This window comes from Carassius gibelio, chromosome B15, assembly GCF_023724105.1.
Source record: "Carassius gibelio isolate Cgi1373 ecotype wild population from Czech Republic chromosome B15, carGib1.2-hapl.c, whole genome shotgun sequence".
Taxonomy (NCBI): domain Eukaryota; kingdom Metazoa; phylum Chordata; class Actinopteri; order Cypriniformes; family Cyprinidae; genus Carassius; species Carassius gibelio.
This window is the reverse complement of record NC_068410.1, coordinates 22,596,226-22,614,702: the sequence shown is the minus strand read 5'-3', so window position 1 is coordinate 22,614,702 and position 18,477 is coordinate 22,596,226. Positions and strand designations below refer to the sequence as shown.

The window sequence follows — 18,477 nt, the reverse complement described above, 5'->3', positions numbered from 1 at the left end:
AGTGACAGCAGTCAGCAAAACAAGCTTACAACACGGAAACGGCAGTAATTACGCCCAATCTGTTCAAGATGTTGTTGATCTGGACAGATATCTGACGTTCTGATGTTTGGACGGCTCTGGAAATGTTTCCCATAAAAGGTACACATCTGACTAAGTGAGGGCAGTAATTATTAGACGTGACATTCATCATTAGGTGTAATAATTAGTCCGTGAGCGTTGATTGGCTGTGAAGTAAGCCGCTAATGAGAGCAAAGTCACATGTCCATAAACAACCTCTAGAGAGAAATGGACTGCTTGCACAACTATTTCCGTGTTCGACTCAATTACAGCATTAATTGCATCTACACACAGACAGTTACTCATGAGAACCTATTATTATTATTATTACTTCATTTTAGGGCTCTGTGTTAGCAGGAATCATATTAAACCTACTGAAATGTGCCTGTAAATATGTTTTCTTTTCCAAATGTGCATAATTTAGGTCACACTTTATTTTGGGGACCAATTTTTACTATTAATAAGTATTAACTATTGCTTCTGTAAACTCCAATTGGCTGCTTATTAATAGTTATTATAAATGAATGAATGAATAGATAATAGATAGTAAGTTAAGTAGCTAGTTAGTTAGTTATCTTTTAATAATTAACCAAGATTTTGGTTATGTTGCCCACCCTAAACTTGAACAGTGTTTCAGTGTTAAATAAGGCCACCACATGAGTTTGGACAATCTTATATCTTTTTATGCTTAAGAAGAGGAAAAAAAAACATCACTTTGGAAAATATTTGGGAAATAGGGACAGCTTTCATTATGAACTGACTCTCATGATATCTAAACCTGTATGTCATTTTGACCTGGAGAGGATGTTCTTTCTCCTGAAAATGCACGTTAATGTTATTGATGAAGCTTACTGTCTATGCTTATCCAGGATTTAATAGCTTCCAAACATTTTATTTTTTTGGTATTTTTTTACCCCCACCTTCTTACACTTGTGGTGTCCCTGGTCAGAATGACTGGCCAGCAAAAATTGCTTATAAATGTATCATTATGCCATATTATCACCAAATATTGGATTATATTTTTTGTCAATTTGTTTTCTTTCAATTTGGACAGGATACTTGAACTCTCATGCTTCTGCGTGCATGCACACACACACTCACACACATGCACGCACACACATGTTTACATACACGTACGGTGTCTGTTCCTCAGGTGATCTGGAAATAACTGGACAAGACACAACTGAACTGAATTGAGTAAAAGTGTTTCTAACAAAGAACTGGTGATGAATGTAACCGTGAACACAGAGTCTGATCCCCAGACACTGTTAGTGTGTGTGTGTGTGTGTGTATTTAGTGTCTCTGTGTCCTGAGGGAGTCAATAGATGTAATTGTGTCTGTAATTAGGGGATGTGGCTGGCATGACATTAACATAATGGAGGGACGAACACAAATGAGCAAACACAGGGGCCGTTATCTTAAAGACTTTAGACCCTCGGGAGTTCAGTCTCCAGTAACTCACACACACACTTTCACCAGCGTCTCGACTTATGACTCATGTCAGAGACGCTTTATTGTCATTTCTGGAGGGAACATAGGATGGTGTGTGTTCTGTGTGCAATTTGAGATCTTTGACCATTGTGTCATCTCACTTTCTTTTACAGTCTCACACGTTTTAACTTCTAGGCATTGCTCAGGTCTCCCTGATGCTTCAGACAGGCACAAGCCTTATTTGGATGGTGTTTGTATTATAGTATATTACAGCTTTTATAATAATCACCAAAGTAATAATCCTTCAACTTGACGTGTCTGAACTGACGTTGGTCAGTGACACCAGAAAAAAAGACTCAGAACTTACTGCTGGCTGTTGAATATGGAGACACAGAGTTGAACGGACACTATAGGCTAAAATCAAATGCAAATAATGTTGTCATTGTTTATAATATTTTATTTACATCTCTTATGCATTTCAGATTTGTGAAATCGTCTCTAAATATGATTGATGCATGCAATAGCCATGACAGTACAGACTTATACATTGTTAAAGAACAAAACAAACAAAAGAGTCTAAATAAATGCTGTTCGTTGATCAAAAAGTAAGGAAACAAAGTATCATGGTTTCCACAAAAACATGAAGCAGCAGCATAATGCAGATGATCAGCGTGAAACTCTTTCCACATTCAGGAGCACAGCAGCATCTGCGGATCTTCCCGGAAATACTCATCCTAATCTTTCTGTTCGGTGACAGTGTTAACCCATAGATGAGTCACCGTAATCCTTAACCAGTCGAAATTGGCCAAATCCAGATGAATTCAGATGTCTGTGGAGCCTGTGTTCTAGTGTTTTTTATACTCTGTAATTAAATAAAGCACAACATTAAAGGGAAAAGCTAGCGCATTAATAATTGTTTGCATAGCATACAACCAGACATGGACTCAAGTGGTTCAGAGAACAAAAACAATTGAAAAGTTGGGTTTTCTGTCTGTGAAAGCACCCACAAAATAGTCAATGATAGTGAAAGATTTGGTGATTAATATAGCATAACAAGAAATTCATAAGCTGTTTTTTGTAGGCTGGTCATTTTTTGACCAAGGACACCACAAAAGTGGGAGAAAAGTCCCAAAAAGTAATCAAAGTAAAAAATGTTTAAAAAAAAGGTCCACTGTTAACATTAACTGGCATTTTCAGGAAAAAGAAAATCCTTTCTGGGTCAAAGTGATCAGGACGCAACGTGATGTTTTTGGGCTTGATTTAAGCAGAGAGTTTTTTTGTGAACTGATGCCTTTTTAAATATTGTTTATGTTTGGCGTACCTTTACTTCCAGCAGATGATTGTGATTAGATCGAGCCTGGTTTCTGCTCAGTAATGGATCAGCAGTATAGTGTGAGTCTCTATTAATCAGTGCTGCTTAATTATGACAACAATCATAACATATCCCTTGATATTGTAGTCATGATTATTCATGTTGATCAATAGAATTTACTTTAAAATACTTTTTTTTTGTGGTAACTGCATGCAATTGAGCAATTTCACAGAAAGAGCCGTTTCACGATTATTGCTCAGTTTGCAGTGAGTGAAAAATCCATGTTGTGTATGTAGCACGATGCAGATGATCATAAACAGGCGATAATCAATATAATGACAGTGGTTTAAAGTTCTGAAAGGGTGAAAACAACATGACTAATGAGGATTATGGTAATAATGAATCACACATCCATCAATCACTCTTACAGTGAAGACGCTTGGGGACAGAAGCACATTAAAGCTCTACCCTGCTGCTTCCGGTTGGCTATTCCTCTTGAATGGCCTTCTCTCTCTTTTTGTTCCTGGGTTTTGTTGTGGTTTGTTAACCTGCTGTATGCACTCTGACACACACACATTTGAAGAGCTTCATGAGTGATTTGAATCCGCGCTGCAGATCGTGTGTGTGTGTGTGTGTGTGTGTGGGGATCAAAGGGGAAGCAGCGTGGCGGGGCGCTTACAGACCCACGTGTGGTGTTGTTTTCATGAAAGATTGATCAGACCTGGAGGATGACAGCAGGCTTCTCCACACCCAGCACAATGTGTTTCCATGCAAAATTTATTGAAAAAGACGAGACATTGTAAAGCGATCTTGTTGCCCATTAAGGCAAAAGCAGTTATTGTGCTCTGTGTGTGTGTGTGTGTGTGTGTGTGTGTGTGTGTGTGTGTGTACCTACTTAATCATATTTTAATTTATTTGTGGATGTTTTGTTCCCAGATGTGAGCTAAATCTGACACCTCTTTTGGGGAATGTCTTAGTTTGTGGAAAATGGTATAAAAATAAAGTGAATATGTATATTTTAAAATCATTATTATTGTAAAAATGCAGACGGTTTTATATAGCAATCCGGTAAAAATATTCGTAACTCATTTAAATGAAAAGACAGCAAAAGTGCTACCCAAAAAATCCCCCCAAAGTCCTAGTGATGCATTATCTTTACACACATCATATGATTATCTTTCATAAACAGTTTATATACATTTCAAATAGGTTTTGTTTCTTTTTATTTTTGGTATCAGTAATGTACATTAGCATGTTTATTTTTTATTTACTGTAATTTACTTGATGAATTTTTATACATCAGCACGATGAGGTTAAGTTCTCTTGGTTAATATGAGTTTTAATCATTTCTTGATTAAAGTATAGGGCTTCAACAATTTATCCTATATATATATACACCAATCCAACTATGATAAATTGTTAATTTATTTCAAAAATTAATCATACTGAGTTATATGTATTCTGTATATTAATATACACATACAACTGCTTTATAGCAGAAAATTAAGTTACAATTCTAACCGAAAACAACACTGACACTGTTTTTTAATGGTAAATACTGTAAAGCTGCTTGATTTAAAACATTCAATTATATAAACAGATGTGATGTGACTTGACTGTAGCTAGTAAAGACATATCTACGTCAATATGATCAGATGCTTTCATAACTGCTGTTTTCCACACTATCATGTGTGTTGTGTTTTTTTTTTGTTATTTTGTTATTGATTGGAAAGCATGCAGCATATATTTACATATTCATCTAAATGTCACTCTCAGCAGCGTTGGGATGTCGCTAACAGTAAAAAAAAAAAAAAAAAAAAAACTAACATACCGAACTCATTTTTAAGCAAAAGTTAGTATATTGGGCTATATTGAGTCTTTACACACGACAGCATTATTTGTTTGTAAATCTTTAAATTAGATCATATGAGATCAAATTATTTTTATTTGGAAAACATTATTTTCTGTGTTGTGAGATGTTAACTTGCAATGTAAAAAAAAATCTACTTGCAATTTTAAGAAGAAAAGGAGGTTTTTCTGAGAGAAAAATTAGCCATAGCAAGAAAAAAAGTCAAAATTGTAAGATGAAAGTTGCAATAACCTTTTTTAATTATTGTTATTTTTACTTTTTTACATTTTGTGTCAGAAACAAACTTCCGTATCAGTGATACTGAATGTTTCCAAAAAGAGGCCTCTTAAGCCCAAAGTAAACTTCCCTTTTTACACATACGTGAAGGACAGCGTACAGTGCAAGTGATGTGAATTTAATCATCAGAATAGTTTGCGCACCATCCGCACATGCGCATCAAATTATTTTCGCAGTAATCAGTTGTTCCACAGGGTGGCGACACTGTCCCAGGCCGTTGTTTCTCAGTAGAATATGAAATTAAAGAGACGGCACAACAACAACTACAGTAAATAGCGGAGACTGCATCAACAACAGACGCTCTTCCTCGCAAGCGCTTGTGAGCGAGAGGTTATTAGCCCAGTTTTGGTTTAAAAGAGTAAAAAAATATCTGTCATTGGTCATAACTTAACGGAGAAAAATAGAGCAGTCACTGGACATGGATGAAGTTTTCTAGAGAGCATGTGTGGACTGCCTGCATTCGTGCATAACATCAAATTAAGGATACTATGAAAGGCTATGTGTTCGACTGTACACATATGCTAGCGTATGCGTACAAAATCTAAGTATACTTTGGGCTTTATATGGGAACATAATTACTGACTTGAATATTAATGCTGCTAACTTTTTTTTATTTAAAAGACCTCACATCTGAGTTTTGATTGTTGCATTTACAAAATCTTGAAATGCTGTTTAGTGTGTCTGATATGGGGATGGACATTAGCTGCCCCAGCTCTGTGTGTGTGTGTGTGTGTGTGTGTGTGTGTGTGTGTGTGTGTGTGTGTGTGTGAGGACTGCTCTGGCCACCGCTAATCACAATGGAAACACCCCATGTGAGCGAAGGGAAGCTGGAACAATCCACTTACTGGCCTCTGTAATCTGGTTAAGCATTAGGAGGCAGTTAAAGCGCACACACACGCCTGGAGCCGCTGGGAGGACGGGCACACTTCGTCAAAGCTTTCCCAGCTTTTAACATGTTAAGCATTTTCTGATTATGTTCACAATTCTTGTTTTACTGCCTTGTGGGGGTTTATTAGTTTAGTTTAATCATAACCACAATCACAGTCACTCGCACACACAGAGATCCGGCCCTGGAGCATGATGACGGTGCTCCGGCAAAACCAAATGAAATCCCACAATCCAATTAAAGTGATCTGCTCGTGCTGAGCGGTGCAGTCGCCATCCACAACAAACTGGTATCTAATCAGTAGAGCCTCGCTCCGGCCCACTTTTACAGCCGTTTGGTGGGGCGGCTCCTGATCGGCCTGTAATGCGTTTGCGTCCGTGGCTGTGCTGTTTTATGGTCCAGACAGACAGAGCGAAGACTGATTAGAGCCGGAACAGCTGCTTATGAGATCCTGACATGACAGACCTCTTTCTGGATTTAGGAGCATTATGGAAATGTGCTTGTCAACACATCCACTTCCCCGTTTAGATCCAGCGTGTGGAGTTTTTAATCACTGTCCTCTCTCGTGATCTCTCGCGAACGACGCAAGACTTCGGATTAGTCTTACTTTAAGAATCACTGCGATACACTTTATAGTTTTCTTTTAAATACATTTTAATTTACAGTACTGACATTGTTTTTTAAAAGTCTCTTCTGCTCACCAAGACTGCATTAATAAAAACAATGGTTTTGTCAAATATTACAATCTGAAATAACTGTTTCTGTGTGAATATATGTTAAAATGTCATTTATTTCTTTGATGCAACTTTGACCTGAATTTTTCAGATCATGTGTCATCAAAGCTTGGCAACTATTTGTCACCAAACACAGAAACCATATATTCTCACAACTGTGTGTTGTATTCATGTTTGATCATTCTGCTTTTTATTCAGCTTAGCTACAGCGCTAGCTGGACCGCTTTATCCATTTTAGGGATTTCCTGGCACATCACAATGTATTACCTCTATGAGTCCGTTTTGAACTTTCTGTGCTCGAGAGCGCCCCCCAGCTTCGAGTATGACTGAAAACACACACTGCTTGAGAGTGTTTGGCGCTCTGTAATGTTCACATCTCTTCATTTCGGATGCAAAGAAACATCAGGTCATGCAAAGACCTTTCATGTCTCTTTGCATTTAAATCTAGATTTATTCACTCTAGCCCTTGATTAAATTTGTACGTGAGCACACATGCATGAAAACAGTCTGCGAGACGAATTTACATTTTATTAATATTGGGGTGGACACGTCCCCTGAATCCCTGTGTATTCTACACCTAAGCTTACACTGATCATGTTTCCAGGTCATTTGAAGTCTTTATTTTGACGTAACAAAGGTGTGTGAGTTGCTTACTTTTATTTATAATTCACGTTATTTATTTCTAATTTAGTAAAAATGTATTTTATTTCAGCAGTGTCAGGCGTGTGTTTTAATATCTTTGGATTAAATATTGTGATGCATTTATGGGCTTTATATCAGCCACCCCCTTCACCAAGATATCGGCAGCGGGCATCAAAAAATTGATCGAACTGATTTGAAAGTCGAGCACTAAATTTGACTTGTACTTCAGTTTGTAATCACATTGTCAAATGCATTTCATTGCTCTCTGATGGCAGTGATGATGACTGAAGAGCTGACAGACCATCACATCGCTCACATCTGATCCAAAGCTTTTTCTCAGCAATCGCAGAGTCACGTGTCCCAAACGCCGCTGTATTATCCACGAAGGCTGTGTGTCATTATGCGTCTAATGGATTTCATTCGACTGAAGCTGTGTGTGGATGTGTGTATTCCAGTATTATGACAAGCACTTCATCAATACATACTCTAATGAAGAAGTGTGAAACATGAACCAGATCAGTCCACGATCAATGTATATCCTCAGCTGATAAAATAAGGGGAAAATAACTTCAACAGTATTATTTATGGGTAGCAAACTAGCAATAACGTTACAATCATTCGCGTCTGTCAGATTTTCCTACTTTCCCTGCTCTTATTGTGAGCCGTTTGATTGAGATATTGATATCTGTGTTTTATGTTCTAGTTTTTATTTCCCTTATGCTGTTTAATCATGCGCTCTGGCTCCATTGTACTTTCCCTGTGCCGTTTCTCTACAGATAGACAGATTGTTGACATCACTCACTGCGTAAGAGCTTTGAAAGAGTACAAGTGTTTGAAAGCTGGTTAATTTGCAGCCGTACACACGGGCAGGGAAGTGTGTGGGTGCCATGTTTACTCTTCAGACCCAAATGAATCAGGCTGATAAATTATGGACAAGAGATTGTTATGACTTCCACATCAGTCCATTTGCTATTTTCACCAAACTGCCCAGTGTAGACCTTTGAAAGGCTTATTAGAGGTGAAGTAAAAAAGCAGCGCACACTTCTCACATGATTGTGTGTTTGGGGTGTGTTTTCATGTTTTCATTCCGTGTGATTACAGAGTTTCCTGAGGGATTCTGGGAGACTGCCTCGCCACCCTTTTGACTCAAAAACAATATTTGATGATATTTATGATACTCCTGCTATAGTAACAAAGCGGCTCATTTTGAACATTTTAGGCAACATACAAAAAAACAACTGAATAATTCTAATAATAACAATTAAATTAAGTGTTGTAAAAATTAAATGAATTGTTCTTCATTGTTTTTATTACCAGTAAATTTACATGACTTTCCTGGTTTGTGATTTAAATGGTATTTAAATGATCTTTTATTCACAAATAGCAATTTCTGCATAATAAAATATTTTAGAGCTTGACTAAATGTATATTCATTTGTAAGTAAATAAATCAAGATTATGAAATCAATCAGTCAATCAATCAATCAATCAATAAGAAATGTAAAGTATTTTAAAATATATTTTCATTAAAAATTAAGTCATTTATTAATTATTTACATTAATTTGGATTTTATTTATCATTAAACATTTTTTTTTATTATATTGGGTGTTCAAGATCACGAAAGCCATGGTTCTTAAATTAAATAAATAAACAACAATAAGAAAATTTAAGTAATTATTTTAAAAGTTTTTTTTAAATAAGAAATTAATTTATTATTATTATTGTAATATATATTTTTAAGATCACAAAAGCCATGTTTCTTTAAATTAATTAATTAAATAATTGTGAAAGGGAAAATAATTCATTAAAACATTCGCTTTCATCTTACTGGACGTCTTCATTTTTAGCTGATTTTGCATATTTTCAACTGTTTAGTCTTATTTTAATTAATTTCAATCCGTCTTGTGGCCCCCTCATTTGAGAACTATGGAGGACTCCTTATGCTCCCTCATAAGAAAATGTTGTACATTTTAAAGTTAAATTAAACAGTCTGGTGCACTTTGAGAGAAAATGAGAGTTCAGATCTCTATCAAAGACCAAACTGAACTGAACAGAATACAAATTAAATAAAGTCTTTGCATTGACTTGTGTCTATGCATTGTCTTGCATGTTTTGTTGTTATAGTGTCTCACATTACACTCACATTGCCAAACAATTTGCATAATTATAATTCAGAAATATTACTATAGTTATGCAACTGCACTGTAAAATAAAAATGAATTTAATAATTATATGGATAATATTAGTAAATTTCAGTAAAAAAAAAAAAAAAAAAAAAAAAAACATTATTGGTATTAATTGTTTTGCTTGCAACAGTTAGATTCTCAAGCTTTTATTTTGCCTTAAGCAAATTAGTGTGAACTGTGCCACTGAAAACACCAGATCACAAGCTACATGTGTGTACATGAGCACAGTGCCACGCTTCACTCTCAAACACAGCATGACAGACTGTATACTTAATTAATTAAATCACAGCCATTTGTGATTGGATAGTTTCACAAAGCCATTTTGTAATTTACATTTTATTTGGATTGAAAGAAGCATCACCATATAAACAGTGCAAAACTCAACATTAGAGATTTAAACTATTTAAAATCTGTGGGGAAATAAATACATAGGTTCATTATGAAACTTTGGTAGTCCTTTTTTGTTGCTATATGTCGGTCGAAGACAGGATGTCCTATTTTGGTGTCTGCATTGAATTAAAATTATTTACTGTATATACACTGAAAGCATAATGAATGCAAGTAAAGTGTCTACTTTAAAGTATAAAATAACTTTTGTTAAACTAAAATGTCTATATATATATATATATATATATATATATATATATATATATATATATATATATATATATATATATATATAAAGTGAAGTGAAATACAGGTGAAATAATGATCCACGGTCATTCAGCATAACATATATTTTTGTAAAAATGGGGGGTGGGGGTATTACCTGTACTTATGAAAATATATGAAAGAATAATGATTAAAAACTGATAAATTGGTAAAACCTATTGGTTGGAAGGATAGCGCCCAATTTGTATATGAACTACACTGTTACACTGAATCATGTAAATTATATTTATTAAACGTATCTTTATTATCTGTATTAAACTCAAATTTTTTTACACTTGAAAAGTCTTTGACCTATGTAGGTGTCTTAATCTTTGGCCATTTCATTTAACACAGCTTGGCTGAACATAGATATTTGTCAGATTTGACAGCATATTTTATATGACATGACCCAAACTGAGGCTATCTATTAAACCTCATCTCTTTCCAGTGAAGATATAAACATGTCATTTTATTTCCTTTGTAACTGAAGCACGTATAGAAGCATGTTTTTCTCTAGCTCTTATTGCATCTCCAGAGAAGCACCTCTCGTCTTGCACATGTAGTGACCGGGCAAACCCGAGAGCAGACGCCACATGGCAGCATGGCGCTTCAGGCCAGATTGGATTGTTTTCTGTCCTGAGGAGAGAGAGAATGGGGGTCTTACTGTCCCTTCGAGCAGTGGACAGCGAGAGATATTCATAAAGGTGGGCTCATACATGAATAAGAATGACGAGTCCAGCTCTGATAACCCGCGGGTGCCCAGCGCTCGCATCCTGACAAAGACGGCTTTGTGAGCACTTATCCTGTCTATACAGTGGCAGGAGCTCATACGGATAATCGCTCTAATCTAGTTAAGGTTAAAAGAGGGCCATGACTGAGAGCTGGCCTAACACATACAAATCTCTGCGCACAAATCCCATTTTAGGCCCAAACAAGAAAGGTGTCATATTGATTATTCTAATAGGAAGCTAGCAGCGCTGTCAACCTCCAGACAGATGGAGCGAGAGAACAGAGAGAAGAAACAGATCACCAGGTTAATGCATGATGTGTATTCATGCACTACAGTCGTATAGTCCTAGCAATAGAGCAGAGATAATTGAGTAATAGGGCATCTTCCTGTTTTAATGCCATCTGAATGCCCTAGTGAATGGCTTAATGAGAGGAATGGCTCAATGTGGCAAGGCTCATGTACTAACCACTATAACACCAACCTCGCTGTTTTCCTAAAGATAAGGTGGTTATTGTAAGATAAACTTCCCATTTTGTTTTCTACTTTTGCCATTAGCACTGATGTTGTCACAATACTAGTGCTGTCAAACGATTCATCACAATTAATCACATCCAAAATTAAAGTTTTTTTTTTTTGTATAATATATGTGTATATAGTGTGTATATTTTTTATATATATATATATATATATATATATATATATATATATATATATATATAAATTAGTGGTGGGCCGTTATCGGCGTTAACGTGCTGCGTTAACGCGAGACTCTTATCGGGCGATAAAAAAAATATCGCCGTTAATCTATTCTCAAAGTTGGGTTGGGAGCTGGGTCTATACTAAGCAAGCTATGATGACTTTCACCTTGATATTTTATCTTTTTCACGTTTTTACGCCTTACCGCTTGTCGATTTAAACATTAAAGCATCCAAACACAAGACGGGGAAAAGCTGAACGGAGTAGCTGGTTACTGGTGTTCGGTGCTCACGAGAGAGAGAGAGAGAGAGAGAGAGAGAGAGAGACGCATATCACGGACAGCGACACTGAACCGAGCTCTCTTCTGCGAAGAGAAAGGCGTCTCAAAACACTTGAACATCGAATTTGCTTATTTTTGCTCTTGTGCCAACAAATACATGCAAAATATGTCAAAATATACACCTTGGAAATTATGCTTGAAAAAACTGTCAGTTATTTCTTAAGTGAAAGTAAACAGTTGAGGAAAAAATGGGATGTGTATTATATTGGATGCGTTCATCTTCTCTTAAAGTGACCGCGCCTAATTTAGCCACTGACTGCTGTAATGTTAATCCAAGAAAATAAAAGAAAATCACTCACTGCTCTTGACTGAATTAGTTTGTAGTTTTAACAGTCAAACCAAAAATTATTCAGACACCAGGTATATTTTTTGATATATATAGCAAAACTGTAATAATGTGAGAAATGTTGAAGGTGTCTGAATAAATGTAGGTTTGATTGTATATTTCATTTTTACATTGAAGACCATCCAGTGCTATTTTACATTTAATTATTTGGTTTCTGTACCTTGGCTTAAACATTGGTGTTAAACAGGAGTAATGTTGTTTGCACCTTGTGCAATGTGGAATTAGTTTACAGCTTTTTCAAGCACTTTTTGATGCATTTTGGAAACAGGAGATGAGCCCCTTTTCTAATGCACCACCTAGCTTGATAAACCCCTTCTCAAAGACTTACTGTTTGACAATTTTATTTGGGTAACACACATATTCTGAATGCCTCCGGCAGAATTCGAATGAGACATTTTAATCTAGATTAATCTAGATTAATTTCAAGATCACAGTGAGATTAATCTAGATTAAAAAAATTAATATATGCCCACCACTAACATATATATATATATATATATATATATATATATATATATATACTGTATATATATATATATATATATATATATATATATATATATATATATATATATATATATATATATATATATATACTGTATGAATACAGTATATATTTTGAAAATATTTACATGTATATAAAAAAAGTCTACTTAATATATAAACAACCTATTTTTCTGAAATATGTGCATGCATGTTTGTGTATTTATATATACTTAATAAATATACACAGTACACACACATATATTATGTAAACACAAACTTTTATGTTCTGTGCAAAAAAATCTGTTTAATCTTTAAAAAATATTAAAAATATTTACCCGTTTAAACATGTATTTAATTATTTCGTTTGGGTTAAAGCATTGTGTGATATGGGGATTTGCATATTAACGCAGGTATCTGCATTTAAAATGTGAACAACAAAAACAGCTCATGTTGCTCGATATAGAACGTGTTGTTTTAAAGGTTTTTTATATTTATATGAGGTATGACTGAAGCAACATGAGCTGTTCACCGCGTTGATATGCAAATGTTAACATCTACATTTAATTTTGAATTTATTTAATATCTGTATATTTCTGATAAAGGGCACAGATAAATATGACATTTATTATAATGGGTTTATGTGAAGATTATTCTAAGTTCACTTAAATTAGAATTTGTTTTATTTAATTTTTTTATATACAGATGCCCTAACAAAGTCGGACTGCACTGGATTATTTCCCTTAGCTGTTTTAATACTTTCTGCCCTGCACCTTGTGCTCTAGTTGAACAAATCAGAGTACATCAACGCTCACTTTAAATGCTGATCCAGAGTTTTTGATTAACTCATGCATCTTAGTGTGGCATCTATGGCAAACAGCCATGTAACATGAAGAGAGTCTGCTTGATTCACTCTCATAAAAGAGTCAAAGATCAAGATCAAGAAGATCACTGTAAAATAGATAAACATTAACATTTCAGAAAGAAACATTGCCATTTTAATGAAAATTTTATAAAATATCTGCAAGTGAACATAGATTTTAATTAATTCAGCTAATAAAAGTAAAAATATGTTTGTATTTATATATACACCTGTATTGTTTTTTTTTTGTAGTATCTTATTTTATCAGTTCACAAAACATATTTTTAAAGGTAAATACAAACTTACCTGTGGATCCACTGAAACCGGAACAGACCTCTGAACGAGCCGTAATGTTTCTTTGTACTATTGTGACATGATTAAGACTGTTAGTATAGTTCATTATTTAATATGTTAGACAGTTTCATGTAGGTATTGGTAAAGTTCTTTTAATATATATTAATAATATAACAGCCTCCTGATGCAAGGAAAAGCAACTTATTCTGGAGCCTGAGGGCAGAACGTAAAGTTAACATCATAACGCTGCAATAATGCACTTGTGTATTAGCCTAGTTTTTAATGTCTGCAAACATTGTCCAAGCAAAGTCAATCTTCATTTATAAAGCACTTTTTAAATAATTTTCCAAGATTACATAAAAAGAACCGACTAAAAACAACTATCCTAAATCATAATATTCCTGATTACATACTCAAACACTGAAAATAAATGTCTTAACTCTTCTTTTGAAATAATCAGTAGAGTGGATATAATCTTCAGTGGTAAACCATTCCACAGAAAAGACAACATAGTGGACATAGTCTAAGGTGAAGTCAACATATTATAAGAGCACTCAATAAGATTTGCAAGATAAGATGTCCAATTTCTTCAGTTTAAATTTGTGTGAACAATGTTAATAACATTGTAGTGGCAATTTTCCAAATTTCTAAACTTTCTCCTACATGCAGTCCCTCCAGAAAAACGCGGTTATGCGATTGCGTGATTTAATGCATAATCAGCCAAGGGCCGCATATTTATGCGGGGGTCGCATTTTTTCAAATACGCTGCATGCACTTTCGCCGCATAAATTGCCGATTTCAGGAAGCAAAATATGCGGAGGTAGCATGATTTCATAATAATAATAATTTTCGTTGCAAAAAAGTCACATATATCTTAGCAGAAAGTTGAAAAATGTTGCGTTTACTTCACACAATTAAATCGCCATTATTTCCCAATGGGAACATTATGAAGTGACGTAATTTCGCCACATGAACATCATCTGTGAAGCCCATGGTGAAACCAGGGTGAAGGACGCAAATCATTCTCATCTGCCAACAAAAATAAGCACAAAAGACTGTGCGAAGCAGTTACCCGGTGTGTTACATGACAGTGGGGGCAAATTATTTTGAGAGAGGGATGAGGATGAGGATGAGGATGGCGAATGATAGGCCAGTGTTAGAGGCTACTCAGTTAGTTTTCATTTTCACAGTAAACTGTTGTAGTTTATTCAGAAGTTGATGCACCTCTACAGTTGTAAGATTGTACTTTTTTGTTACAGAATAGTACCAAAACCTTACAGTTGTAAGTATATTAGTAGTATGTAAAATAGTGCAGTAAGAGATTGCACTTTGCAATTCCTGTAAAACAGCATTTGTATATTTGTGTGTATATTTTATTTGTATTCATTTTTACAGAAGTTGTTGAATATTCCTTTAGTAAAGCTAGAGAACTTGTTTGACTCAATGTTTTGTATGTTTGAGCCATGTGTTAATTAAGGTCTGAAATAAAACAGAATTAGAACTTAAATATTCTGTGATTTAGTATGCTTGCTTATCATAGGAAGTCATAAGAAATGACTCATTACAGTAAGGTAGTAGCCTCGTGAGAACAGGTTGTTGGGCGGGGGGGGACACCTTTTTTTCTCTTTTTCATCAAACCGCAGTTTTTGCAAGTTCCCGCAATTTCATCGCATAAGATTGCAAAAATATTTTTTGAAGAAATTGTTTTTTTAAGAAAACCTGCATCGAAGTCAAGAATTTTTGCCCGCAACAATCACAAAAATAATCCGGGTTTTTCTGGAGGGACTGTACATGGGTTTGAGCTGTTTTGTCAGACTGTAGTTTCAGAGGATTTCTTTGGACGTCTTCACCTCATAAGTGCAACGCCATATTGTGTGAGCTACTGAGCAAAACTAGAAACCCATACATCAACGAGTGAGAACGGAAGGCGTTATTCTTGCAATATCATGTGCTTTGTACTGTAATGTTTTCTCAGCAGTGAATGAGACTTGAGGTAATCTGACAGTATTGAAGCCATCTCTCACCATGTCACTGCTTAGTCTCTGGTCTGCCTGAGCATGGCCATGTGTTCTGAAAGAGGTGTGGCTTGGGAGAGTGATTTGTGTGTGTATGTGTCTGTGTGTTGGGGGGGGGGGGGGGGTCTTATGCTTTTAAGGCTAACTTGCTGTTGCTAGCCTCTCTAAAATCACCTACCCTACCTTTAAAGGGGTCATGAACTGAGATACAAAAATTCCCTTGATCTTTTGACATAAAAGAAGTCATTGTACTATAAAAACATCCTGTAAGTTTTAGAACTCAACATTTTCTCATTACTCTAAAAACAGCTTATATAGAAGGAATTTTTTACTCTATGATGTAATAGTGTGGCCAAGCAAACTGCCTGTTTAGCCCCACCCATAGATTCTAAAGCACTGCCTGTTTAGCCCCACCCACAGATTCTAAAGCACTGCCTGTTTAGCCCCGCCCATAGATTCTAAAGCGCTGCCCGTTTAGCCCCGCCTACAGATTTTAAAGCACTGCCTGTTTAGCCCCGCCCTTAGATTCTACAGCACTGCCTTTTTAGCCCCACCCATAGATTCTACAGCACTGCCTGTTTAGCCCCGGCCTTAGATTCTAAAGCACTGCCTGTGTAGCCCCACCCACAGATTTTAAAGCGCTGCCTGTTTAGCCCCACCCACAGATTCTACAGCACTGCCTGTTTAGCCGCGCCCTTAGATTCTACAGCACTGCCTTTTTAGCCCCACCCATAGATTCTACAGCACTGCCTGTTTAGCCCCGGCCTTAGATTCTACAGCACTGCCTGTGTAGCCTCACCCACAGATTCTAAAGCACTGCCTTTTTAGCCCCGCCCACAGATTCTAAAGCACTGCCTGTTTAGCCCCACCAACAGATTCTAAAGCACTGCCTGTTTAGCCCCACCCACAGATTCTAAAGCACTGCCTATTTAGCCCCGCCCACAGATTCTAAAGCACTGCCTGTTTAGCCCCACCCACAGATTCTAAAGCACTGCCTGTTTAGCCCCACCCACAGATTCTAAAGCACTGCCTATTTAGCCCCGCCCACAGATTCTAAAGCACTGCCTGTTTAGCCCCACCCACAGATTCTAAAGCACTGCCTGTTTAGCCCCACCCACAGATTCTAAAGCGCTGCCTGTGTAGCCCCACCCACAGATTCTAAAGCACTGCCTGTTTTATACATCACTGCCTGTTTTAGCCCCGCCCACAATTCTACATTGCTGCATGTTTAGCCCTGTCCACCGAGATCTGACAGTAATGATGTAACACAAGTGTGAGGAAAGCCTGTGTTATACTTTCCGCATCCACGAGTCTGCTATGGACCGCTAGGTAGGCGTGATGTAAAAAACGCCATCAGAGAGTATGTGCGGAAGCACAGAGAGGACGACCGAAGGCTGTGTGAAGAAGCCCGTTGCTACTCGAACCTGTACAATCCGTCAATAAAACAATATAAAGACAGCCAGATGTGCAATAATTCTGGGCATTGTTTGTTCACATGTCTGTTTGTGAGCAGACCATCAGCGTACATGTTTGGTTGTATAAATACAAGCAGTTCGCATCCGCACTGTCCATGTACACGTCTGGATTGCCCATGCAGAAAGTATAACACAAGCTTAACTGTTTTCATTACGTGGTCACTATTGCTTTGTCTGTTATTACAGATTGTTTGATATGTATTGAGTTATTTATGCATTTTTTACCTAAATCACAGCAGCATCCATCTATGAGGAATGTAGGCTGTCAAACATACACAACTATTAGCCAATCACAGCCGTGTGTGTTTACTTCAGAATCTACAATCCTCCACGTCTATTCAAACAGAGCATTCTGAAGAGAGGGCTTAAAACAGGACTTACTTATTTGAATTACTTCTTAATTCTGATGTTTTTTAATGTAAAAATCTTGATAACATTATAAGTGACCTCAGAAAACAGTACAGCATAAAAACCAAAAACAAAAGCAGTTCATGACCCTTTTAAATATGTTTTAAAGTCATAACATAATGTTGTGGGAGGATTGTGCGAAAATCTGAAATTGACATTCTGGCCCTGTAAATTATTATTTGTGTGAAAAGGAATAAAAGTTGCTGGCGTTTTACTGCCTCTAGTGTTCATTTAAACTGCAATTAATCAAGTTATCTATTGATTTTTGTCACATGGTCAAAATGACTTTGGGCCTCCCTGACTTAAACATTTATTTATTCCTTTTGGATCATTTACATTTTTTGATAACCTCTTTCTATTAAATGAACTTTTTAGCCCCAAATTAAAAGTGGGTCTCATTAACTCACCACACCTTGTCTTTCCAAACCCATAATAGCTCCAGAAAGAATAAATGAATGCCTCGGTCTGTGGGGCCCGGTGTTGTTTGGACCATCGCTCTTCAGAATATCTTCTTTTTTTGTTGTGCAGTAGACCAAGAATCAAATGAAATATTAGTTTACAATGACATTAAGGCGAGTAAATGGTAATCCCTTCAAACACTCGTCAGACGCATGAACACTTGCCTGGTCCAAACCCTGGCAGAAAGAGCAGCTCTGACCACACAGGAGAAGCTGAAGAAAGCTGTAGTCTTGTGTTGCCGTCTAACCCTCAAGCCTTTCTTTCTCTCCTTTTGTCTCCTATGATGGACCGGTGGAGAGTTTTCCTGGTTTGTAATGGATTTCG

The 18,477-nt window shown here is 36.3% G+C and overlaps 1 protein-coding gene across 2 annotated transcripts in view; it reads left to right on the top strand.

Moving 5' to 3' along the window:
- The window catches only part of rsrc1 (arginine/serine-rich coiled-coil 1), a 137,281-nt gene that overhangs the window by 37,388 nt on the left and 81,416 nt on the right, over positions 1-18,477 (top strand). The window lies entirely within an intron of this gene.